We start from the raw sequence: 26,335 nt of genomic DNA, 5'->3' as shown, positions 1-26,335 counted from the left end.
GTATGGTTTTTTCGGTGAAATATCCTTTTATTTCAGAGATAAATGCAAATAAGCAAAATCCGTTAAAATCGTCATTTGAGGCACTCAATTATTACATGGGTTTGAAAGCCTCGCGTGCAAAAACCGATAACTCTCCCGTCTTTAAAACATCACAGTCTTCTTTTACAACTTCTAAATATCTGTTAAAATGATTTGGGGAGATAGTGCTCTGTTCTTTGTATACAATATAATTTAATTTCGAAGGCATACAATTTAGTTCAGTAAAAGTAATGCGTGAAAAAACGTAATTTTCACCATGTGCGAAACCTTCAAATTGATTAAGCTGCTGGTGGTTGAATGTTAGAAGGATGGTCTACAGATTCCTGTAAAAATGTCTTTGGGCAAATGATTAATAGCGACGCGAGAGCTTTACAAAATCTGTTAAAAATTCAGGTATTTGACCTTCCGTGGTCAACTTTGAAGTTGCGAGTCGGACATAAATTTAGTCCCTTCTCTTGTCTAAACCCACATTAAGTTAAAATAAGCAGATAGAAAGCCGTTTCGAAATGTTTTTACCTTATTATGAGCAGTAAAGAACCGGTCCAAAGATGATTTTAGCACCATTTTCCGGTCGTTCGTCGCTTGACCTCTGGTTTGTAACGTCTGCAATTTACACCTCACACCCGACACACCGCGTCAACTTTCGACGTCTTCAAAGGTCGAATACCAATCTTTGATCAGTTTTAGGCGAATTTTATCACGATTGCATCTTCTTCGACGGCTTAGCCGTTTGTTAAACAATGCTTTACACTGCAAGAAAGTATATATCTGACCGGTGCTACAACGGCACAATAATGTCGACGCTGCTCGTCACGCAATACTGTCATGTGCATTTTCACGGGGGAGGAGTGGTGGTGCTTGAAAGTACATGTAGTACACCTGGAAACCCTTTATACACGACTAAAGAGTTTTTTTAAAGCCGATTTATCAACGAATACTACGCATTTGCACGATGGCGTTACTTTACTACTACGACCAGAATCCTTTTCGTATTTTACTTTCATATATTTTTTTTAAATTTAGTAATCCCAGCAAGATCAAAAGTCCTGATTTATACAAGAAAGCGAAACCCTGAGGATTCTGGTCGTAGCAGTAAAATGGTGCCATCGTGCCAATGGCCTTTTTCTTCTTTCTTGCTTGCTTCATATTTGCTAAAGTCTAGTTTCTACTGTAACCACTCTGGCACTCTACAATCTAGCGCTGTTGTTAGTTACGACATCATCATAAACATCGACAAAAAACTAAACCTGTTCGCACTGCGACAAAAAAAAGAGTTTGGACTTTGCAAAAAATTGGAAAATTTTGTAATTACCAAAACTTGAAAGATGCCTAGAGCTTTTTGTCAGGCGACAAAATCCTCTGTTCCTTTTATTTTGACAGGTATCCTTCGTTGGGTCATCTTATTTCGCGAACGTTATAAATTAACGTTATTGGTTACACTAACAACTCGCGTGTCTCATTTGCGAACAGGGTTTCAAAAATGAAAAAGAAGCAAGAATCATTGTTGCAGGCGGTAATCAAAAGGGATATACTGCTAGTTGCGACCTGTTGTACACGAATTTTTGTGAGCGTAATCAGTTCTTGTTTTGTATAAAAAGGTTATGAAAGTTTTCTGTACAGATTCTTCGAGACATGTGCCTTTTATTCGTTAAAACAGTGGTTGTTATAAACAAGAGTACCGAAGGCGGGGGGGGGTAATCCCTTATATCTGCTATATAGGTGTGTGCGGCGCCAAAGAGTATGGTTTTTTATCTTTTTTGGTCTAAGAAAGGGTATCAATTTCGACCAGTTTGGTCTGGGTATGTTTTTTTAGAAGAAGCTACTTCTTCATAATTAGGCGATAAGACCATTTCCCTTTAGGTTCTAGGCCAACTGAGTACGTTCCGTAGCAGTACAGTTTAGTATCCTACTTAATCAAAGCGTATCAACATTGCCTTTAACATTGGTCTGACCTAGGGAACTGATTATAAGGCAGGTCTGAAATAGGGTATTGATTTAAGGATCAGGTCTGAAATAGAGTAGGAAAAATCTCAGATTTTGGTCTGAAATAGGGTAAAGGTTTCAGGAGGCGTGCCGCACAACCCCGCCCAGTTTTTCTAGAAGTACCCCCCCCCCGCCCCCCCACCGCCGGGGATTGCGTGAATAGCGCGCGCACTGCAAAAGATGGTGACGTCACAGCTCATGCAAACCCGACTTTTGGATGGGCTGATTTAGCAACAGAACGCGAACGTCAGTTGACGACGGGAAAGCGCGCGGAAAGGACTAAACGCGACTTTCGTTGCCAATGTGCCGCTCTGTTGTTTGATTTGCGCGCGCCGTCGTCAACTGACGCTCCCTTTCTGTTGCTAAATCAGCCTAGAGTTGTGTTTGCAAGAGAGTTTGTAGTAATGACGTCACGATCTTTCACGGTGCGCGCGCTATTTACGTGCTATCACTTTGCTCTTTATCTTCGAGATTATCCTCGTCATCAATAAGCAGATCGTCCCATTCCTCTTGTATTCCTACTATTTAAAAAAGTTATGAGGAGTAGAGGGAGGGCGCTTATTCGATAGGGGCGCTTGTTTGATATTATGACCAACGGGGTGAGCGCTTATTCGGGGACAGGCGCTTATTAGAGCATGGGCCCTTACCGAGGAAATACGGTACACAGATACGTAATAGGTTAAATCAAAAAGAGTTAAAATGAACGCACAGGACAGGCCACCAAACGCGTTAAGATGCATTTATACAAAATAGAAATACCGTTTGTTGAAAGGAAAAGTTAACAAGTGCCTCCCTTATTAAGCGCCCTTCTTCCAGTATAAACACCTCTCCTTTTAGCCGAGCTGGGGCGCTTGTTCGAGGAAATACGGTAGTTACATAGCTTGCAAAATATAACGAAGTTTTAAAGAGCTGTCTCGTAACATCACCACTACTATGATTCTAAGAGAAGGGTTGGGAAATGACCTTAATGTCAGAGGTCCCTAGACTGTGACTGCATGCATGCTTATGTTAGAGTTTGTTCTACAGAATTGCAGCTGCAGACTTGTACTAAATTCTTTAACAACTCCAAGTACGGCTTCTATCGGCAGGTTATGGCGCTGATAACGGTCCTGATACCGTTTAATAAAGTCACCCAGTCTGCGAGCTGACGACCAAAATTGTGAATAAACAAAATGACCAGTATTTGGATCTTAACAGGGAAAGACCGTGTCTAAGGGTATCACTATCTTAAGCTATAGATTGTCTTCAATCACTCCTATACCGGAGAGCTTTTGTGCAGGCACAAAAAGAAAGCATACCCGATAGGGCTTCTGTTCACGCAAAGAAGGGTGATTTCGGTCCGAAAAAGCCCCGGGGGGTTACTTGGGTCAATTTTTGCTGGGTATGTGCCGCTGGCCTCTCAGAGCCCCTACCCCATTGTGGCCAATTATAGACCCCATCTTAGTCACTTTTGAACAAATATGTAATTTTCGCCATCCCAACTTTCACTTTCACTTTCTATTTTCATGAATTGACCCATTTTTTTAGATTGAATGAGACCACTTTACTTTCCGTCTGCAGTAAAAACATTCTGGTACGTTTGCTAACCGTAAATATGACGAACAGTCTTACCCCCAAAAATCCGAAAATGTGTGACCCCATTCTAGTAACTCTATTGAAAATGCGACCCCATTATCGTCAATCCAGTCGTAAAAATGCAACCCCATCCTGCGGCACATCCCCATTAGCCTCTTATAAGGCAGTACCTCCCCCCCTCCCCCCGGGGGAAACGCAAAGCTGCGACGCGCCGATCTCTAAACAGGAGAGTCACATACCGGATAGGTGTTCATACTTTACCGGATAGCTTTTTGTGTCTGCACGAAAAGTTATCCAGTATAGTGATCAGCCTTAATTATTGCTGTTGTTCTCGTTGTGGCTGTTTGCTACTTCACCCTTCTCCACCCCGCTAAATTGGATTGCGTGACTTACAAACGGCTGCCTGCAATTCAAGATGTGAGCACCGGCATTTCTGTGTCATTCTGTTGTAGCAGTCAGATGTAGTATCTGCGCGGTAATATTTTCAGATACTACATTCTAAGCAATGTTTAACAAATGATTGAGCCGTCGAAAAGATGAAGTCGTAATGAAAAGCCCCGAAAGTTGATCAAATAATTGTATTTGTCTTGTGAATACGTTGACAGTTGCGCGGTGTACAATTACACGTTACAAGACAAAGATCAAACGACTCAATAATCGGGCTAAAATGGCCTTTTGACTCGTCTTTTACAGCAGATTTTAAGGTAAGAACATTTCAAAAGGGTTTCCTATCCGTTTATTATAATCTACTGCGAGTTTAGACAAGTGACGGGACGAAATTTTGTCCGACTCGCAACTTCAAAGTTCGGCCACGGAAGGTCAAATATCTGCATTTTTAACAGATTTTGTAAAGCTCTCGCGTCGCTATTAATCATTTGCCCAAAGACATTTTTACAGGAATCTGTAGACCATCCTTCTAACATTCAACCACCAGCAGCTCAATCAATTTGAAGGTTTCGCACATGGTGAAAATTACGTTTTTTCACGCATTACTTTTACTGAACTAAATTGTATGCCTTCGAAATTAAATTATATTGTATACAAAGAACAGAGCACTATCTCCCCAAATCATTTTAACAGATATTTAGAAGTTGTAAAGGAAGGCTGTGATGTTTTAAAGACGGTAGAGTAATCGGTTTTTGCACGCAAGGCTTTCAAACCCATGTAATAATTGAGCGCCTCAAATGACGATTTTAACGGATTTTGCTTATTTGCATTTATCTCTGAAATAAAAGGATATTTCACCGAAAGAACTATACAGTGGTTTTAGTAATACCCTAGCCTATGTAACATTAAAATATGAAAGAAATCGAATTTTCCACCCTTGCCGCGAAATTTTGAATTTGTCTGATTTTTACAGACAGGCGCTCTTAAAAGGTTTCCATTTTTATTTCTGCTTTCTCACGTGAGTGAAAATCGAGAATACGAACATATACTAGTATTTCCGTGATCAGCGCGGTTAGGGGACCCCAGAACCTACCATCTATATCTTTAAAAAATGTAAAACAAACAAACAAACAACAACAACAAAAAAAAAACAAAATTCAAAAAAAGGGGCAGCGTTCCAATAAAGTTTTTATAACAGTACATACCATTGAGTGGCCAAACATAAATATTGGTATGCCTGTGTTGTCTGCTGTGCCTTGGTCAATGTGTTTAAAAACATCTCTGACGTAACAGGAAAAATCTGATATTTGTGATCTTGACTGAAGGCGAGGTAGCCTTGTTCAGCTAAAGTATTCCAAGCCTCTGGTAGCGTGAGCAATGCTCTCCATATCCATGACAGATAAAGACGAATGCTCTATCGAGAAAATAACCACGAAAATCTGTTGTTATTTGTTTTATCAATGATCAAGAGACTTTAAATTTTGTGCTATAAATCATTTAGAATCCTTCCGAGCACAGTAAATGATTAATTAACTGCAAGATGTATTAAAATCTCTAATTTCTTTTAATACGAAGATTTAGTTTATTTTCTTCAATTTTTGTATTCTTCGGATGACCATATTTTTGCCCACCACCTACCGACTGATTTCGCTATCGTAACAATAGATCAGCTACTATCATTCAGTTCGCTGGATTTTTGTGAGCGATTTTACCGATCCTCGGATGATCCATCCTCGCTGCGACATCGATCAAGTGAGCGGAAGTCGAAGGGATCATTTAAGTCATAAGACGCTGACATATCAATGACTCATCTGGTTTAGGTAGATTCCCCATGCTTTTCACGTGGGAAAGCATTCTAGGCCGACATCTCGTCTAGCCCACGTTATTTTTCCTCGCGAAGCGCCGAGCCGCGAGGTTTATAATCTCGTCGCGCGCGAAGCGCGCGTGTATCACTCAAGCATCGCAAGGCCAGCGTGATTTTCCTCTTGGCTATAAATCTATCGAGTTTGGTTGGTGTCCGCCTTGACGTCATCCAGTAGTGACGTCAAAGTGCACTATGGGTTTCCAGGCAACCAATTGCCATCGACCACAAAGCTATGGGTTTTCTTCTTGAAGACGGGTTTTTTCATCTGTGAATTATAACAATGTTTACGGTCGAGGAGTCAGCACCCAATATCTCAGGTAAATAAAACAGAACAGCAAACTCAACAACGGTGGATTCAACAAGTGGCTGAGAATCCTCGCTGGGAAAGATTTACAAACAAAACTCCGCAAGAGCGAGGACGTCGACTTTAAATTCAGCGCGAGTAACGGCACATCGAAGACAAACACTGTCAACTAGAGACAGAGGTTATACAGCGACCACGAATACTGTATGTAAAGAGTTAGCAACAAAATACTACAGTTACACTGCAAAAGAAGCCGACGAAGAGAGGGAACACCGACTGCCGACATTTCAGTATTCGGTCAATAGAATTCGCAAGGAGAGGCAAGTTTACAGTCAAAATTATCTTCTTCGATGCAACGATAGGAAGCAAGAACTACACCATCTGTAAAATCGACACGAGGAGTATCTTTGCAACGGACTGAGGACAGCAGATCAGCCTTTTCACCATTTTACAGTAAGCTTTATTTTACAATGAACAGTTTACAACACCGATAATGTGTGACATGTAGGGAAGCGTTACATTTTGTAAACAAAATCCTTACTGGGCAAAATTTTTCGTTTAAGCTTACAATTTTCATTCAATTTCCTTCACAAGTAAAATAAATGTATGTATAGCAGCCTTATACATAAACCCAGCTGTGTCTTTTAAGTCAAACGTGACAAAAATTTGTTATTGCTGCCCCCCTGTATTTTTGTTCCTATATTATTCGAAAATAACATAGTATTTCGGATATCCTCAGAATATTAGTGTGTGACATGGTTGCCATGCCAGGAACGTTAATTCCTTTCGCTGTTAGGAAAAAATTTAACAGGTCACTCATAAAATTTCACTCTTTCAAAGAAGTCAGACAGAGGTGACATATTCACAGAAATAAAACATCTGTTCCATTGGCAGATGAAGACTGTTTCAAGAAATTAAACGACATGCAAGCAGATCTATATTTATGTAGGGTTTTCCATAAGATCAATCCATCCTGCACTTAGCTTTACATTCACCAGAAATGTGTGTAATACAGGGAAAGTGTTCATTTGCCTCGTCTCAGTCTGGGAAATTAAAAATCTATGGCTCTGGCACTGTCTCAACAAGCTCTTGCATGTTTAGAATTGAGACCAATGGAGAAACTGATGACCTTCAACATTTCATACAAATTCACTCTTGCATAGGGATTTGTTTCTTATACATGTACACGAGTAACTATGAACACTTGCCTAACTGGTAAAAAATTGGTACTTTTTACAAGGATTCAGTTCTTTAAGGTGAATGCCCACACGTACAATAATCATAAATCATGATCACTTTAGTAATTCTCATGAACTGCATCCTTAATGACATTGCTACTCGTAATTTTCTATTTCAGTGATTATGTTTGCACTTTACTGTTACAAACAATAGTTGTCAAGTGTGATTATGTACCAAAAAAAGTGCAAACACTTTTATAGCTGTAGTTCGCCGAACAATAAATTTTTTCTCCAATTAGCAGCATTTAGTTGTTGTTTTTAGTGCAGCATTATGTCCTAGAATTGCCATCCACTCACTTCTACTGACACATTTCACAAATAATTATTGCACTTAAGGGTGAGCTTTTATTAAGCAAATGCAACTGAATACTAGCTGGCAGTTATCCACTATCACCCCCATTTCCTTTTGACCATAATTACACACATTTAGGAGGGTCAAATGGAGTGAACATGGGGGATGGGACCTATGCAGCATTTGCTAACAACAGCAACCCCATTTAAATCTCAGAGCACTAGGTTCAAATTTAATCCACAGGAGATTAAGTACATCTCAGCTTCCAATATTAGATCCACCCTCCCCAGTTACATGATTTACTTAATTTCTCTCCTGTCATCCCACCCCTTATGGGTTCCCCCCGAGCTTCGCGAGGTTCTGTGATACACGTATTTCTAGTTAATTGTTTGTTCTTGTAGAGAATGGTGCAGCGTGGCATCCTTACTTGTCCTTCCGAGTCTAAATGTGACGTCCTCACTAGATGTGGTCAAAAGTATCCACAGCCCTATTGACTAATTCTTAGAATAAGTTAGCTTAGGAAGAGTGATTTTATGTGGCATATTTTATTTATCTTATCGGGAACTCCACACACTGGAAGGTTTAGAGCTTAAAATTTGGCTTAAGTTATTGCGACAAAATACTTATTAGAATAGTTCTTGATGTGCTCTTTCGTGTGTTCAGGTTTTCTAAAGCGTCTTTAAATGCCCTGCACTGACATCTTCATTCATAACATTTTGAATTTTCTACGCCATCTTGGCATTGAGACGTATGGAACGTTGCCATGGCAATTTTGTAATGTCACAAGTGAAATTATAAATTAACGCTGAAATTTCGTGCCAAAATTAAGGAGTAATCTATCACCCATGAAGTGATATCACCCTTGACGGTGTTGGTTCCCCCCCACCGGTCATGGTTACCTCCCGTGCTGCCTTGCGGCTCCCTTCTTTTGACTAGGCTACTTCCCCACACCCATTTCTACTGGCGAGGGGTTTAATCAAGGACTAGCTTAGCCACGTCATGTTTTCTGCCTCTTGAATTTTTTGGCTAAATTTTTCAAGTTTGTCTTTCCCATCCATGCTTATGTCCTCAACCATCCTTAAGTTATTATAATGGCTAATAACTCTGTGCATGAATTTTTCTTTTCCTTGCAAGTCCGTTTGCAAGATATCTTTTTTGAAATAAATTTATATACATATAACCAAAATTATTAGACGTTGTACTTAGTGAGTGCCTTCTCATTGGCTAAGAGCCTACAGTTTATTTTAAAAATAAGCGCAACCTACAGATTAGTTAATTATCTGCTGGCAGATAACTGACTTGTCTGCAGTTTGCGCGCACAATGCATGATTTCCAAGAGCAATGTCAAACTATGTTCCGTGCGACGGTGTGTTGTTATTTCCTTCAAAACAATGTGTGATTAGTTTAACTTTTTGTAATACCCGGAATAATCTAGGTCCCGGTAAGTGTTATAAGCCTCAGCCTTCGGCTTGGCTGGCAACACCTAGACCTTTGATTATTCCGGATATCACAAAATCTCATTCAATAGGTGTTCAATATAGGCACTGGTGAACATGACCATGTTTGGAAATATGATTAAAATTTACAGTAGTGCGTGCTTCACGATTGACCAGGTGTGTACTGAAACTTGACTTTGCCCATGCCTCGAGAGGAATATCTATACATGTTTACAATCGCACCATTCACTGTTTATGTGTTTTTGGGATAAAAGAAGATTGGAGATTGGAGAGAAGATTGAGGCGCGCGGGGATAAATAAATAGCGACTGGGTACGAGTCTGGAGTAGTTGGCCCGAGAGGGATTGGCGAAATAATTCCCAATCCTAACTTCCGCTTAATATTTACTTCCGTTTTTCTCGGTTTCAGTCCTCCCTTCTACTCTTTTATTAACTCCACGGTTCGAATACCCGTTACCCGTTCACACTGCGACGAAGAGTTGCACAGAAACCTAGATAGGTGCTGCTTCAATTGAAAGTGGCAAGGTTGCTTGGATTAACGATGAAATTCTAGTTTTGATAAATATGGACAAAAGTTTCCTTTGCTGTGTTAAAAGGAACGTCCCGGGATGTCGAAAAATTTGTTTGAACACGTTTTTGTTTTACTGTGTCATTTGACTGCCAAGAGACCCGTGACACGGTTGTGGGTCACTACCATGGTACTCTTTGAAAATATAATGGAATGAGTTTTTGGTGCCTTTATGATTCTTATGACGTTGTATGGCGAAACGAGGTCAAATTGTTTTCATCAAACTTCTGCATGAAAGTTGGGTTTTCTTGCTTGAAACCGATTTACCTAGCGGGATGATGACAGAACCAGACACTTGCCTTAAAATATGTGAAAAACTTCCTAGAATCGAACATTTTTAGGCCTCTGAGGGGAGAGTGGTTTGTTAACCAAATATTGACTATTCCAATTCAAAGAGAAGTTGTTTTAAAATGGTTTAAGGCATGAAGAGATCAACAATCACAGTAAACATCTCGTTTTCTTCAGGTTTAATACAACATTACTTATCTGAAGGCAACATCAGAAACTAAACATTGTATCGTGCTACGTGTTGGGAGCAAGTAGAAGCAGTTCAACAAGCCGACCTATAAGTCACCCCATGTAAGAGAATCCACGATAGTCTGGGATTCTGGATTCCACGTCACGGATTCCGGATTGCGGGTACTCCATTCCAGTCTTTGTCAGTGGAACTTGGATTCTCAATTCCAATTGCTAGTGACATTCTGGATTCTTTGAGCTGTACTCCGGACTCCAAAACCCAGGATTCCGGATTCCACATGCAAATTTTTCCCGGATTCCGGATTCCGTTACATGGGGCGGTATAAGGGATGAACCATTAGGAAAGTAAAGGGGCTGGGTTGAATTCTTGGGAGGTCTATGAAAGTTTTCTTTTTACCCCTGAGGTGGAAATCTATTTTTCCTTCTCGAACAGCTTTTTTGATCATGGTGCGTGTGGAGACTTTTTTCTTACTAATGCGTTTGCCTTCCCCCAACCTCCTATCCTTTTTTTCTAATGGTGACATCCCTAAATTAGAGCAGTTTCTTTAAATAACTGAGTAATGGCTAAAAGTCAATGGTCTAGAGAAAAGGGATCTAAAACCAGTAAAAATAGGTCAGATTCTCGATAGAATGATGATAGCTTGAACGATTACTGTTATTTCCTAACGCCAAACCTCAGAACGTTTCTGTATACGTGTTTTGGAACTGATCTATTTGATAAAAAGCCCAACCTTTTACAACCTAGCACAATTATAACAAAACATCATTAAGTTATTGGAGTGTCCAAAATCTTAATTTAATCTCTTCCACTGTTTGGATACTTTCAAGTCGATATCAATTAAAGCTGTTGGACCATTAACGCAATAGTACACGAAAACGTTTTCTATGATTAAAATGACTTGCAGTAATTAATTAAGAAACAAGATTAAGAGTTAAACCTAGTTTAACGGCAGAACAAATAGTCTACGAGTGCAGAGACAGAGGCGGATTCAGCTCTACAAGGAAGTGGTGGTGGAAAAATTAATAGAGAAGGAAAATAAATCTTTTTCCTTTGTTTGCAGGCAAGGAAGGACTATCTGGCAACGCTTTTCCCAAAAAAGGGTTATTAAAATAAGGCAAAAGTCACTCTAATGATTCTTAGACGGTCCAATTCGCCAGCGGTCACTCGCTGTCGTCTCTGCGCAGAATATTCAATGTATCGTCCAAAACTTACTCTTAAAAATACGAGCATATTTATTCCCAAACATGGAAGGCAAAATGTTTACTCTTTGTTTGAAACGCTAATAATTTATCCATATAAGTTAAACTCGCCCCTGAAATCCCATTTTACTTGAATTTAAAAGCAGTTTTAATTAAGTGACACAATGTGTGTCCCAATTTATAACATCAGTACAGAATGCAGACTGCTCTCAGTGCAAAACATTGTTTTCACCATGCAAATGGGAACATGACAACAATAGTCCCATTGACAAATGCATATGAAATAAATCATATATGAGAACTGCGGAAATGAAATCAACTGAAGAATGATACTCGCAGTTGTGAACGCAATTTATGCAATAATTGAGTAAGAAGGAAGAAAAAAATATTCAGGATTTCCACGGGATTTGAACCCGTGACCTCGCGATACCGGTTCGATGCTCTAACCAACTAAGCTATGGAGCCACTGATAGTCCCATTGTTTTCTAACCCTGAAAACAATGATCTGTAGTCTGCATTTTGTACTGTTCACCAATTTATACATGAAGGATCAACAAGACATGAACATATTCATTTTTTTATGAAATAATACTAGCTCTGAGAAACCGGGGATCAATCATAGAAAACGTAACACACCGTTTTAACCTTAAACCACTGAATTGTGACCAAAATACTTACAGTGCATACTTAAAATTTTAAAGTTATCTGATTAAAATCTGAATCACTCTACTGAAACCTCGGCCACGCTTGTAAATAGTTAATTGGTTCGTCTCCGTCCCGTTGGGATTCTTGACCCTCGGATGTACAAGGGGGGGTTCTCCCCCCCCCCCCCCCCCTCTGAGGTTTCTTAGATTTTTTTAGACGATAAAACATCAGCACCTGACGTTTTGAGTAGCTGTTCGTTTATTCCTCGCGCCCATTTTGAGGCAAGTTTAGTGAGCGTCGGTTACTATGGTACACCTATCCTTATTGTGTATATATTATTAATTAAAATTAACAAGTGTAGCCGTGACTGATTTAAAAACGTTTTTTTGATGAGTATTAATTAGAGAGATTTAGAGTTACGTTTACGGCAAAGCGTGGATTTGTACCACGTGACCAAGTGTTCCCTTTACTTCTCGTTTGCTGCTAATTAAATCTACAGAAATTGTTAGTTTCAAGTTAGTTTTACCCATAAGAATTGCTTTGAGCTATATTCATTTTATCTGCATGTTTTCTATTTTGAGAAATTCTTAACTTGAATTTGCTGAGGTTTGCCGTTCGCCGTTAGCGTGGCTCTAAATTTCTCTATTCAATATCTTCTGAAAAAATGACTAAAATGAAAGCACGCTTTTTTACCAAATGCCCCATTGCGGACATTCCTCTATTAAATAACGAACTCCTTTCTTTGGGGAAATCCAGATATATACACCCTATTTCAGCAGTTGTGTTGACATCAAACTTTCAGCTCATCCCTGTAAAGAAAGTAACAATTGAGGTGAATGATGATGTGAAAAATGGCAAATAATATATTAGACATATTTGTTTTTCATGAAGCTGTTAATTATTGATCAACATATAGAGCTAGACAGTACTCTAAGAAAACAAAGGCAGCTTATTGCAAAATGTATCTTTCATATATATTGTCCCTAAATTAATTAAGAATTGAGAAAATTAAGGGTTATCTAGTGTTTGAATGATTTCTAAACGATTTGCTGGGTAGGAATAACATGTGATTGTGTGAATCTATTAACGGTACATACTTACCACACCTATCCTTATTGTGTATATATTTCTCTTTTTACCAGTAATTATCAAGTCTGCCAATGTTCTTACATTTCGAGTTGAAAATAATAGTTCAGACTTTCATTCTTCAGCCTTCTATTTCTAGGACCCTTAATAAGGAAAAGCAAGAAAAAAGTAATAAAAACTCTCTACTTACGATTTTCTCAACGTTTTTTCTTCAATTCAATCTTAGCATCATCACCAATCAGAACAAATGGAGCCCAGTACCTCGGGGCAGAAAAATCGTGGGAGTCTCGAAGACATTTCATGGCCGTCTGAAGAGCAACACTTGCACTTTCTCCACTTCCAAGTTGTTGGTAGAAAGACTTCATAAACATCATTGTGGCTTCGTCATCGATTGCCCAAAGCGCCGCCAGCACGGAACGAGCACCAGCAAACAAAAAAGCACGCGCCATACCGACCACACCCTCAGGCGATACCTTTCCTTGACCACTGTGGGGGCAACTGAGCACAACAAGCCTCGCTTTCAGCCTAACAGCTTGTATGTCAGACATTTTCAAAATATAGTCCTCCTCCGTAGGAGGCTTGGATCCCGATTGGGGGTTTGGAGCCAAAACAATTTCTCCAGTCTCCTTCCTTCCGTGGGCTGCGATGTGAACCAAAGCAACTGACGCGATTCTCTGAAGTACCGCTTCTTTGGTTGCATCTTTACCTGTTAAAGGTTGACTCTCTAGAATTTCTCCAATCATCTCCACTTCCATTCTTGCGTACTTCCGCTGCTCATAAATGGGGTTGCCCCATTTATTTGTAACTTTCTCCAAACATGGGTCTCCGACAATCAAGGCTCCACTTTTACTGTGGTATTCACATGGCGAATTTGTGATGACTTCCAAACTTCTCAGTGAGGGAACCATACGGATTCTTAACGATTCTCTTAAGGCTGCCCAGGGAGCTAAGCACAAAGCACCATCGGGGACTACAATTAGTTCATCACCATCAAGCAAGTCTTCAATGGGACCAAGAACTGCGTCATATAATGGCTGTAAAAAGTCGGTGGTCTCCTGTGATGGCTCCGATGTTTGATCGTCGTCTCGAGTACTTGAGGGAGTTGAGTCATCACTCAGCTTATCCATTGACCGATTTTCGCATCTAATACCGACGCCATCCCTAATGTTTTTCAAAACAGTGTCTAAAAGGAGAGTAAAGGAATCTTTGTGTTCACAACCAGTTTCTATCTCCTTTTGCCTAAGAATAGGGTTTCCCTCTTTTCCCAACACCCAGATATTGACTGTTTTCGAATGAAGGGCCAGAAAAACTGTTAAAGCAGTTGTCTTCCTTGAAATATTTCCGACTTCTTCTTCTGATTCAATTGACCTGCGAGAAGGTGATGTAAGGCCATAAGTTACTTTTAAGGCATCGAGCAAAGCCTGTGCCCGTCCCCTCTCAGCAGCGTATAAGGCCTCATCATTCCTTTCAAGCATTACTAAAACGTACCATAAATGAGTATAGGCAAATTGATGTTGCGTACGGAAACTTATTTTCAATTCATCTTCCGTGATAGAACTGGCTCTAATAGTGTCATAGACTTTTACACTGCATCTAAAATGTTCTAAAGCCTCATTCAAGGAATATGAATACAAAAAAAGATCGACCAAGACCGACATGGGCACACGCTTCTGCCTTCCTGTCACCGATTTCCTCGGCAATCTTCAGGTGTTGCTTGTAACACTCTATTGCTTCCTTGAAGTCGTGGAGATGTGCATAACAACCTCCGAGGTGGCAATAGGCATGTCCTTGTCCATCCCTGTCACCGATTTCCTCGGCATTGCTCAGGGATTGCTTGTAGTACTCCATTGCTCGTGGCACGTCGCCGATGGAATTATGAACTTCGCCGATGTTTAAATAGGCATGTCCTTTTCCTCTTCTGTCACCGACTTCATTGGCAATGCCCAGCTGTTTCTTGTGGCACTCCATTGCTTGTCCGAACTCATTAAGTTTGAGATAAGTAGCGCCGAGAACGGAATAGGCTTGGCCTTTCATTGCCCTGTTACCATCTTCCTTGGCAATGATGAGGCTTTTTTTGCTGTACTCTAGTGCTCGTTGGTATTCGCCGAAAACTAAATAAATATTGCCGAGAATGCCATAGCCTTGCCCTTGCCCTGCCCTGTCACCAACTTCCTTGGCAATGATGAGGTATTTATTGTTGTACTCTATTGCTCTTTGGAATTCATTAAGGCTGCGATAAGCAAAGCCGAGCTTGGCAAGGGCTTTGCCTTGACATGCCCTGTTACCAACTTCCTTGGCAATGCTGAGGTGTTGATTGTGGTACTCTATTGCTCGTTGGAATTCGCTGAGGGATTCATAAGCATCGCCGAGATTGCCATAGCCACATCCTTCTGCTGCCCTGTCACCAATTTCCTTGGCAATGCTGATGTGCTGGTTGTGGTGCTTTATTGCTCGTTGGGAGTCACCGAGGGATTGGTAAGCACAGCCGAGATGGCCATAGGCACGTCCTGCACCTGCTCTGTCACCAACTTCCTTGGCAATGCTCAGGCTTTTCTTCTGGTACTCTAGTGCTGTTTGGGAGTCACCGAGGGATCTGTAAACACAGCCGAGAGTGCCATAGGCACATCCTGCACCTGCTCTGTCACCGACTTCCTCAGCGATGCTCAGGTATTGCTTGAGGTACTCTATTGCTCCATGGAAGTCCTCGAGGAAGTAATAAGCCTTGCCTAGATTGTAGTAGGCATCTGCTTTCTCTGCCGTGTTTTTATTGATTTGCGCTTTTGTAAGACGCTTTCTTTGTTCAGCTATACCTTGTAGTATTCTTTCTGCCATTTCGAAATTTAAGTATTGAAAGTGGACTGTTTCTTTGCAGTAGGGTTTCTTTAGTGGAGCATGGAGGTGGAGAAAAAACAAAAATTGTTCTCATTAATACATTTGTAGCCTGCGAAAACATCCGTTTCCCCTCGCTCTTCGCCGCTGGGGACGTTTTGCGCGGAGGAACTTCTGCGACTCAGCGACAGAAATTCCATACTGATGACGTAAAATCTGTCCGGAATCCGGTCAGAAGCGTTGATTGGTCGACGGAGTAGTTACTTTGTTTAAGCTATTGTTTACAAATGACAGACAAAAGACAAAAGGCCACAAAGGTCAAATGTAAACGCAAAGAATCTCTAACAAAACAGTAAATATTTGTGGAATATAGTCTTCTCTAGAAGAAGCATTTGAGTTTTGCTGGAGCTCAGCTGAGCTCGTTGGCAGATAAGCAAAACACTTTACCAAAATCGACCAGAAGACACGTAAAATTAGACAGATTTATATTTGGAACCCCATGACTACCGGATTTATTATGTAAACATTGATTTGCGTCATGATTATGGAATCATTGTCGCTGAGTCGCAGACGTTCCTCTGCGCGAAACGTCCCTAGCGGCGAAGAGCGAGGAGAAACGGATGTTTTCGTAGGCTAATACATTTGAAGTCTTAGAATATGTCCCCATTTGACAGATAAGACACGATAGAACTTTCCACTCCTTTCTCCCTAGATTTAATCTAACTGACGCATCTCCGGAATTATTCTGTCTGTTTCTATAAATTAAGATTAAAATACTCAAAAAGTCATCTTTGTGTATCCCACCTAATTATTCAGAAAACAAAGAAAGGTTACATTAAGTACAAAAACTAATCATTTTTGAAACCTGTGATGCCAAATGAAAATGTAGTTAAGAGCTTCTGCCTAAGAGAGTGTGTTAGGGTTGCACAGTAATGAGAGATCCACATTTAACACAAATTATCCTGAATATCCGGCATTGCTTGTGTGAGGAGGGGTAGGGGTGAGGGTTTTAGGGGCGGGGGGGGGGGGAGAAAGTGGAAGAGAGACGCGGACAAAGGAGACAACGAAGGGAGAGAAACACAAATCGGCCAAAACAATATTGTAGTTGGATGTTTTGCTTAACATGAAACAAACATACTTTGCTTCGCGGTCGCAAACCGGTCTAATTATTATTAATTATTTCTAAGTAAAAAAGAGAGGAAAAAACTACAGCAGGAATCAAAATGAACCTTGCAGAAATATCTGCTCAGGAAAATTCCAAGTTAAAGGAGATTATTTCTTACCTGAAAGATTTGATATCTGTGAAGAAAGTTTCGACGGAGTTTGAAGTGTTCTCCAGTGGTTGGATTTAAATGCAGAGGACTATCAAATATATAGGGTGGCCGATAGAAACTAAAAACCACAACAAAACAACAACAACAACAAAACTAGGAGAGAACAAACCCAAAACAGAAAGACATAAGACAAAACGGAAACCCAAAACAGAAAAACACTACCAGGAAACAGAAACACAAATCCCAATACGGAAATAAGCATCCCCAACCGGAAACGCACACAAAAAAATACAAAATTAAACCGCAAAATTAAACTGAAACAGAATCCAAAAATACAAATAAACCATAGCCACAAAAGACGAAAACAGAAACAAGGAAATAGTGTAAAGCTATACTTTCTCATGTTTCATCGTCTTTTTTTTTGAACAGGCGTTTTACGTTTTTTCAGGGAGACCATGATCGCAGGCTATTATTATCTAGGAACATCAAACTGTAAATCAATCTCGTTCCCATGCTATCTCTTCTCTTCGTCGCCTTTCGCTCCAGGTGTCTGGTAATTTCGTCTTTGAGGTCTCTGGTCAATTTTAGCCCGCCGAGGTCTTCACGCGAGGACCGGAAAGCAAAACCACCTAAGACAATATTAAATATGTGTGGCAACTGACAGGTTTTTTCTACATTTATTTATTACCCTTCGATACTTTTTATTTTTATTGTAATTTGTTTTGTTACTTACTGACTTTTTTATTTATTTATTCTTTTACTTTCTGCTGCGTATTAATGTTGTTTATACTACTACATGAGAAATTTCTTCAATTTGATTGGCTTAGGACAGTGGTATTTCAGCTTAATTTGAAATACCTACATGTGAAAATTACACACCTTTTGTGGGTAGTAGTGTAAACAAATAATAGCAAGATTTGTAGTGATATTTGGCGTAATACCACTCGTGATATTTCAAAATTGTCTCAAATTTCACTTGCCTAGCGGCTCGTGAAATTACGTGCAACAATTTCGAAATATCACTCGTGGTATTTATGCCAAATATCACTACAAATCATGCTATTACCTATACTAATTTGTTGTTAATAAAATAAAATTAAAAAAAAAAAACACATGGGGTCCGTTTCTTGATCGTCCTGGTACCTTTTCTAGTCCAAAGCAGACAACCTAACGTGAGACATAACTACTAACGTATGGCGTTAAAATACAGAGATTGACTCTGACTGAAAGTCAGTTGCTCGAGATTTAATACGCCCGACGCTAGCGAAACGTCATTTGTAAAACTATTTGGCGTAGTTTAAAATTTGTGGGGGTTATTTTAATTGGCTAAGTTGGTCAAATGTAGGCAATTTTCCGTGGAAATGAATTTTTAGGGAGCACTGACATCAAAGTGCAAATAGAGAAAAATAAATTTGTCTTCGGGTTCTTATGTCCTCTATATAACGTAGTGATGGCGAATAAATTTACAAAAACGTGTGATGCATACGGCAGAGTTATTGTTTTGTTCATTGAACCTATGTCAAGAAAATATGCGAATGAGGCGCCATTTATATCGAGAAAATTTTTCTCGGTGTCACCCTCCCAGCCCGAGTCAACTTAAGCAAGTGTTAATTATATGAGAAACAGTTGACCCTCTTGCCCGAGCTGAAAACAGAGCTTGCGCATGCTCTGATTCTCTCGTCTTGGCCGAGTTAATGATCCGGCTGGGCAAGGCAAGTGTTTACTTGGCGAAAAGTTGGCTTAGCAAGGAGCGTGAACTTACCGTCAAAAAAAGGGCACTAACCGAGCCCACTATTTGTTTCTAGTGTAATTAAACGCCAAGTTTCGGTAAGGAAATGTTGACTCGCCAGGGGTAGCTAGGGTAGGCGAGTGGCTCTTCTACCCGGGGCGACTTTTCTTCACTGAAAAGATATAAGGAGCGACCTTGCAGTTCTTGGAATACATCCCGTTATGGGTTGGGAAAACAATGAACAAACAAAGTTTGGAACCTAGCCCGAAAACAAAGGAACTGCGACCCACAGGGGTCTCTTCTGAACTGCTGCAAGGCTACTTGGGCCACAGGGTCCAATTGCCTTTTACGCGATGACTTGTTTTTGCTAGTAAAGGAATTCCTTTCATTTTTTCCTTCATATTTAAATTTGTTAATCTCACTGAGATTTAAAAACCAAAAGTCTTAACTTTCGCAAGAAAGCAAAACCCTGAGGAAATCTGGTATAGTAAAATGACGCCATCGTAAAAACGGCCTTTTATGGAATCCTTCCGAGAATTTGGCTTTCTAATGCAAATTAAGGCTTCTGAATATGAAAGAAATGAAAAAAAAAAAAACGAAATGATTCTGGTCGTATTTGTAGATTGACACTATCGTGAAAAGCCCCGTCCACACAAATCCGGATATTTTTATGGCGCATTTATATCTATATTTTCACATGAATCGGCCTTCCGTTTGGTATTCCGTCCACACACGAAACCAGTGAATCCTCTCACCGAAACATTAGGATGATTTTGCAACAGAACGGGAGCGTCAGTTGACGACGGGAAAGCGCGCGGAAAGGACTAAAAACGACTTCCGGTGCCCGACTTGCTTCTCTGCCATTAGTCAAACCCAGGACAACTCCTGGTCAAGCCAGTTGTTTGATTTGCTCGCGGCGTCGCCGTCATCTGTCGTTCCCGTTTTATTGCGCACTAAATCAGCCTACTATCTTTTTGAAACCGGTCTCCGGAGTGGTTTAACGCCTCGTCAGCACGAATCCAGGTAAAAGGATATGCAGTTTTAAAAATTAGTCTTGATTCGTGCAAACGAGTTCTAAAACAGTTCAGGGTAGCTTTTGCTGGATCAAGTATTGAATGTCCTTGTAAACCACGCCCGCAGTTTCTTCCACCTCATTCAAAAGTTCATGGCGTCCATTTTTGTCCACCTACAAAGCAAGTTTTACAAGCAGTTGAGTTAATAATGAAATAATAGGTAGATTTAAAAATGAGAACGGGAAGGAAAATTGGCCGAAGAGGGAAAACAACATATCATTCTTTAGACTCCCGTTTGGAGACGAAAATTGAAAGATGAAAGCATTTGCTCTTTGGTGATTATTTTATAAATTCTCATAACCTTTTCCTTTTGAAAATGTGTTGATATTGATTGGAGAAAATTTATATTTGTCACTCCTGGGGCTAAAAGGGTTAAGACAAATCACAAGTGTTGTTGGGATAAGTTCACAATGATTACGCTTAGAACAAGGCGGCCGCAACTCCTACCCCGAGCAGGGCAATATCGCCACATGAACAAACGCCGTTTTAAGACCGCCTCTTTCTGCCCTCATGATATACCGTCAAGCACCCTAACTACTCGTCGAAAGTCATTGGCATACTTTTCAACCTAAAACAATAGTAACAAACAAGGTGCATTGTGTTATTGAAGTCCTAGACTTGCCACAAGTCAAGCGCGTGAGAGTAGAAGGCGCGAGGGAGCCTGGTACTCAACAAAATTCGACTTGCTGTAAGACTTTTGGTTACTAAATGGATTGTGCAAAGAATTGAGTGACACTGAAATTTTTATGGGGAGGCTCCAACCCTAAACAAACACGACGAGCTCCTTTAACGATAAATGTGTAAGGAGTTAGGTCATGGGGTGGTGCCTTACCATATAATATAAAACGTTGTTGAGTAGCTCCCCCGCCCTCTCCCACCGGGGGTATAATCTTAGAACTGATTAATTGAACAGGACAGAATAACCCTCGACAAACCCGCCGGCCACCAATATCACTAGTTCATTGCACAGTCATGAAGGATGGAAAACATGAATTCCTGTCTCACAATTCCGAACGACCTGTCATTAACCATTAAACTGAAAAACTTTTATTCAGTCTCCACTCATAATGTTCCAGTCAATGGTACGAAATGTCGAGGTTCGCGATCGGTTTGAGGGACTGGACACAGCCTCATTCAGCAACCTCTAGAAATGACCGGAATATGTTCGGCATTTTTCGAAAGTCGTGGAAATTTTTCTTCGGAAACGTGGATAAAATGCACACGAAAGTTTCTCTCCTTTGACTCAGGAAAAGAGAGCAGTGTTCAGTTGTGTTATTCGCCTTTTTAGAAACGAGAAGGGAATTTTATTGGAGAAGAAATTTGACCCGCGATTGTTTCTGGGATTGTTACTGGGGTCGCACCGGTCAGCTATTGGCCAATTTTTTTCTCAGTCCCTAGTTAACAATCCCGGAAGTCTTTGCGAAAGCTATTGGCCAATCTTTCCTCCGCTGTTTTTAATAACAATCCCAGGAGTCTTTGCGATAGTTAACTCGACCCAGTTTCTGACTCGTTTCTAAAGTGATGAATTGTATCACCTGTGTAGGATCCCGGCTTAAGACTGATGGATCAATCGGTGGCCTGATCTGATACGAGGGCATTATCCATGATACTATTCTTCCTACACAAGCCTGTAAAATACATGCATTATATACGTTATTTGAGACCTTTAGTTTTTAAGACGAGGACGACTAAGAGTACGAGATTTTCTTAATGCTAAGCAGTGCGCGCATGAGCCAGCGTCATTTTGGCGGGAAAACGTGATAGCCGTCGTCATTCTACTACGAGTTTTGCCGAGAATGTCGTTGTGACGAAAACAAGTTATCAAATGTTAGAAGCTAAGTTTTATTATTTTCGGCCGGGAGAGGGCTTAACCTCCATCAATAGGTAACAGTGCTAACTTTTCTGGTGAATCAAAAGTACAATGGAGCTTTCCGGATGTCTATTTTTCTTTTTGAGAAGAGCGAAAGTCGTACTCCTAGTAGTTCTCGTCCTCGAATCTAAAAGGTCTCTTTTAACCAAGCGTGAGGTCCAGATAGCTGAATATTGGCCAAGTTCGTCTTGTTTTTTGGGTGCGTTTTTATTTATGGAACAAAAAAAAAACTTGACTCGTGATAAAATAATCTCCTATTAAAATAATCATCACATTCCCTTCCCTCCGCCACTAGGACTTTGTAAAAAGTTCGTTTCTACTCGTGATTAATCAGTTATTTATGTTTAAATAACATGTGAATTGAGAGGCAACAGACTATGAAAAATTGCTGCCCCTGAAAATATTTCACATCTAAAATCTGTTTTATCTCACTTTGCATTAGATTTTCTTATGACGTTGAAAAATGGTTTCGTGAAGTGTTCGTTATTTGTTTTATCAGCCAAGGGATGAAAAGATCAAAACATGGCCTCTTCGCTTTCCCGCCAAAGAAAACCCTAATATGGAGAAAGCATTGTTCGATTGGCCAATCGTGTTGTTATATGACTTCAAAGCGAAGTATCGTTTGATTTCTAGAAAGTTCTCGGGCGTTCGCTTAACCAACCAAAAGCCACGCGCGTTTGTATCCGTTCGATAAACCAGTCAAGTCGCTCTTTTTCCGTTCGTTTGATGTTTTTGTTTTTGTTCGCGCGTTTTCATTTCATGGTAAAGCTATGGTAACTCGGACAACAAAATCGTGAAACCTGTTTTACAAAATTGTTGGAAAACTAGTTGAAAAGTGATGTTGCGCATTTTACTACCCACGAATGCAAAAACTAGAGAGAAGTTCTACTTTTTGCATCAAAATCTGTCAATGTTGCGCGTTTTAATTACCGGCCCAAAGCAAACTTGTTTTGAAGCAAGTGATTTAACTCCTGTGTATGGCGTGAGTCCCGGGTAATTTCATCCAATCAGGATTCAGTATTCCTGCAACTTGCAACACTGAATCTTATTTGCTACAAGACAGGTTTGATTTGTGGATAATAACACGCGCAACATCACTTTGCACTTCTGCAGTAATTTGTTACCCGTTTTACCTTACTTTCAGCCTCGTTTTTAAAGTGAGAGTTTTTGGAACTCGGAATGATCTATTATAGCCTGTGATCATGCCGTCCCTTGAAAAAAAAAAACGCCTGATCTCGGGTTAAGATAATTAAAAGACGATGAATCATGAGAAACTATTTTTTTACATTATTTCCTTGTTTCTGTTTTGCGGTTTTTGATCATCAGGTTTGTATTTTTAAATTCTCTTTCAGTTTTGTGGTTCAATTTTGTATTTTTGTTTTGTATGTGTTTCCGCTTTGGGGTGTTTATTTCTGTTTTGGGATTTATGTTTCTGTTTTCTCAGGTACGTAGTGTTTTTCTGTTTTGGGTTTGTTGTATCCTGTTGACGGAACCCTAAGAAAAGAGAAATAGTCTTTGCATTGTGTTTTCGTTTACTATTTGTAGCAAGTGGAACAATAAATTACCGTGCAAGGACTGGCTTCCACTTTTATGCTTGATGCACTAAAAATTGTACCCGCAAAGAAATAAGGTCTCTACATAACACTAAGAACAGCTATTGTACAACCCTATAAAGAATAATGCATAATATTAATAATATCATAACATGAACTTTTCAAGGTACAATCAAACCTTCCGTAAGCAGCCACTCTAAAGGCTGAGACTTAGAGGCCACTTACAGGGGGTTGTCGCTTACGACGGCTTCCTTGGAGTAGATTTCCGGGCACAGCTACTTTAAAGCAGTATAAAATATGTTGCACCGATTTATTTCCTCAGTTCCAAGCTGGTACTTTTAGAAGTTCTTCGTATACTCTGAGTAGCATTAATCAAACACAGCGAAAAAAAGAGATCAGACAAATCGTTAAGTGGTCGCTTTTCAAGAGGTTAAAAACAATGGAAAGTCTTTAAACCGCTACTGAGCCCCACGCTAACGCGGTCGCTTACGGATGGTGGTCTTTTACGAGAGGTGATCGCATATGGATGTTCGACTGTATTTGTGTTTTCGTAATATGTGATTTGACTGCATTGAAGCCAGACTTGAAAAGAGTTAATAATGAGAAAACCTGAAATTCACAGGCTTACTATGTTATCAAAACAAACTGGCAAGAACGCGACATTACGAAACAACCGCAAAGCATGACGGGCTTGGGGTCTTTCTCGTTATTAACATATATTAGTATTTTAGTGATCAGCGCGGTTAGTGGACCCGAGAGCCTACCATCTATACCGTACCTTTAAAAAATGTAAAACAAACAAACAAACAACAACAAAAACAAAAACAAAATTTAAAAAAAGGGGGCAGCGTTCCAATAAAGTTTTTATAACAGTACATACTATTGAGTGGCCAAACATAAATATTGGTATGCCTGTGTTGTCTGCTGTGACTTGGTCAATGTGTTTAAAAACATCTCTGACGTAACAGGAAAAATCTGATATTTGGGCTTTTTCTCCTTCACTCTGACCATGACCAACTAACAGAAAGATTTATTGTCAAAAATTAGCTCTTGAAGGGCTATATCACACTATTCGCCAGGAGACCATAACATCATAAATTGCCGAATTCCAAAAATAATGGTCCAGTTTTGTATTATGTCTCTCTCCCTCCCTCCCATCCCTAACATTTTACGGGCCACCCTCCCCGGGCTCACGAGGTTCTGCAATACATCGATTTCTCAGCTTGTAGTTTTAGATTACTCCCCCCCCCCACCTCCCCCCTCTTCTCGAGAAAGTATGATTAAATGCAGTTACTGTATCGCGGAAGAGATTAAACAAGGGAGGGGTGGGACATATCGTGATCTTGACTGAAGGCGAGGTAGCCTTGTTCAGCTAAAGTATTTCCAAGCCTCTGGTAGCGTGAGCAATGCTCTCCATATCCATGACAGATAAAGACCAATGCTCCATCAAGAGAATAACCACGAAAATCTGTTGATCAGCTACTATCATTCAGTTCGCTGTTTGTTCGCAGTTTTTGTCAGCGATTGTACAGATCCTCAGATGATCCATCCTCGCTGCGATATCGATCAAGTGAGTGGAAGTCGAAGGGATCATTTAAGTCATAAGACGCCGCTGACATATCGATGACTCATCTGGTTTAGGTAGTTCCCTATGTTTATCACGTGGGAAAGCATTCTAGGCCGACACCTCGTCTAGCCCACGTTATTTTTTATTTATTATTTGATTTATTGAGTCACAGAGTTGAGTTGCGCGAGGGTTTTAGCATATTTTAGTTATTTTTCGTTTGTTTTTGAATAATCATTTCGAATCTACCGTGCTTTTTTGGAATACATGCTTAGTAATCATGAAATAGTGGGCAATAACCTTCGTCGTGTAGCCTGCGTAGGGTAGGCTTTTCGGAGCATGAGTCATGGATCCTACCCAGATTTCCTGCAGAGTTTGTTCCTCTACTAGGGTTTTTTTTTTTCAGCAGGTTTTTCTGGCCTCCGTTCTGACAGTATTCCTTGTGAACTGTCGCTCAGCTCTGTTCTAGTTTATCTACCATTATATTTGAATGTAGTAGAAGTTGTAGTTTCACGTATTGTTATTTCTGCGGTGCTCGGCCGAAACAGCCAAGATACATAAACCTAATGGTTTTTCCGATTCATGTTGTACTGCGTAGTGGAGCCGAAATCGGCCGACAAATTCACTCCTTCATTCAAAACCGGAAGTGTACAATTCTTTATCGATGTCCAAATATAGAGGTCCAACGGAAATAAGGATCGAACGTTCTCTCCTACCCTGGGTACCAGTGGTTTTTCTCGCGTACGACAAGGAGCTTTGTGGCCAACATTTCTTGTTTTGTTCCAAAATATGGCAGGAACTTTGATCCACTGGAGCTAGATCGCCTAGCACTCATTATATACTACGTTACACTCATAATACGGGCGCAAGCATAATCGCAAACAGGAAAAAGGAAAACCTTCCACCCTTGGGCTATTGCTTATGTTTGCAGTCGACGCCGTTTTCTGCTTTTAGTTCCCTTTTTTGGGAGACAACCGGAAATACGGCTGCGTTCGCACGTCAACCGGAAGTGATCTTTTTGCATGTTTGCCTGCGGGGAGGGGCTACTTCTCATACATTCTCTTACATGAAATCCAAACGATGTTCTCTCAACTTGCAAAGCAATCAGCAAGGGTCTTGCCAGCGGACAGATCGTTTCCATAAGGAACCCACGCTTTTATTTGTAAACTGCAAATGGAAAATAAATAATATATAGATTTAGCCAGGGCTAAAAACGAAGCTCCCATTAATAAATTTGTAATTTAAATCAAACAATAAACTTGTAATCCCTAAATCAGTTAACTTTTTGGCATGTTGGTTCATGTGGCTTTTGAGGGAAAGGCCACGTGAT

At 40.2% G+C, this 26,335-nt stretch overlaps 1 protein-coding gene and 1 pseudogene across 2 annotated transcripts in view; both read right to left on the bottom strand.

Annotated features, from left to right (window-relative positions):
* LOC140943265 (monoglyceride lipase-like) overlaps positions 1-24,990 on the bottom strand; it is a 35,677-nt pseudogene extending 10,687 nt beyond the window's left edge.
* Positions 1-26,335, bottom strand: part of LOC140944987 (L-asparaginase-like) — a 255,222-nt gene that overhangs the window by 183,755 nt on the left and 45,132 nt on the right. The gene's annotated exons all lie outside the window — the stretch shown is intronic.

Source organism: Porites lutea, chromosome 7, assembly GCF_958299795.1.
Source record: "Porites lutea chromosome 7, jaPorLute2.1, whole genome shotgun sequence".
Taxonomy (NCBI): Eukaryota; Metazoa; Cnidaria; class Anthozoa; order Scleractinia; family Poritidae; genus Porites; species Porites lutea.
This window is presented reverse-complemented; position numbering and strand designations above follow the sequence as displayed.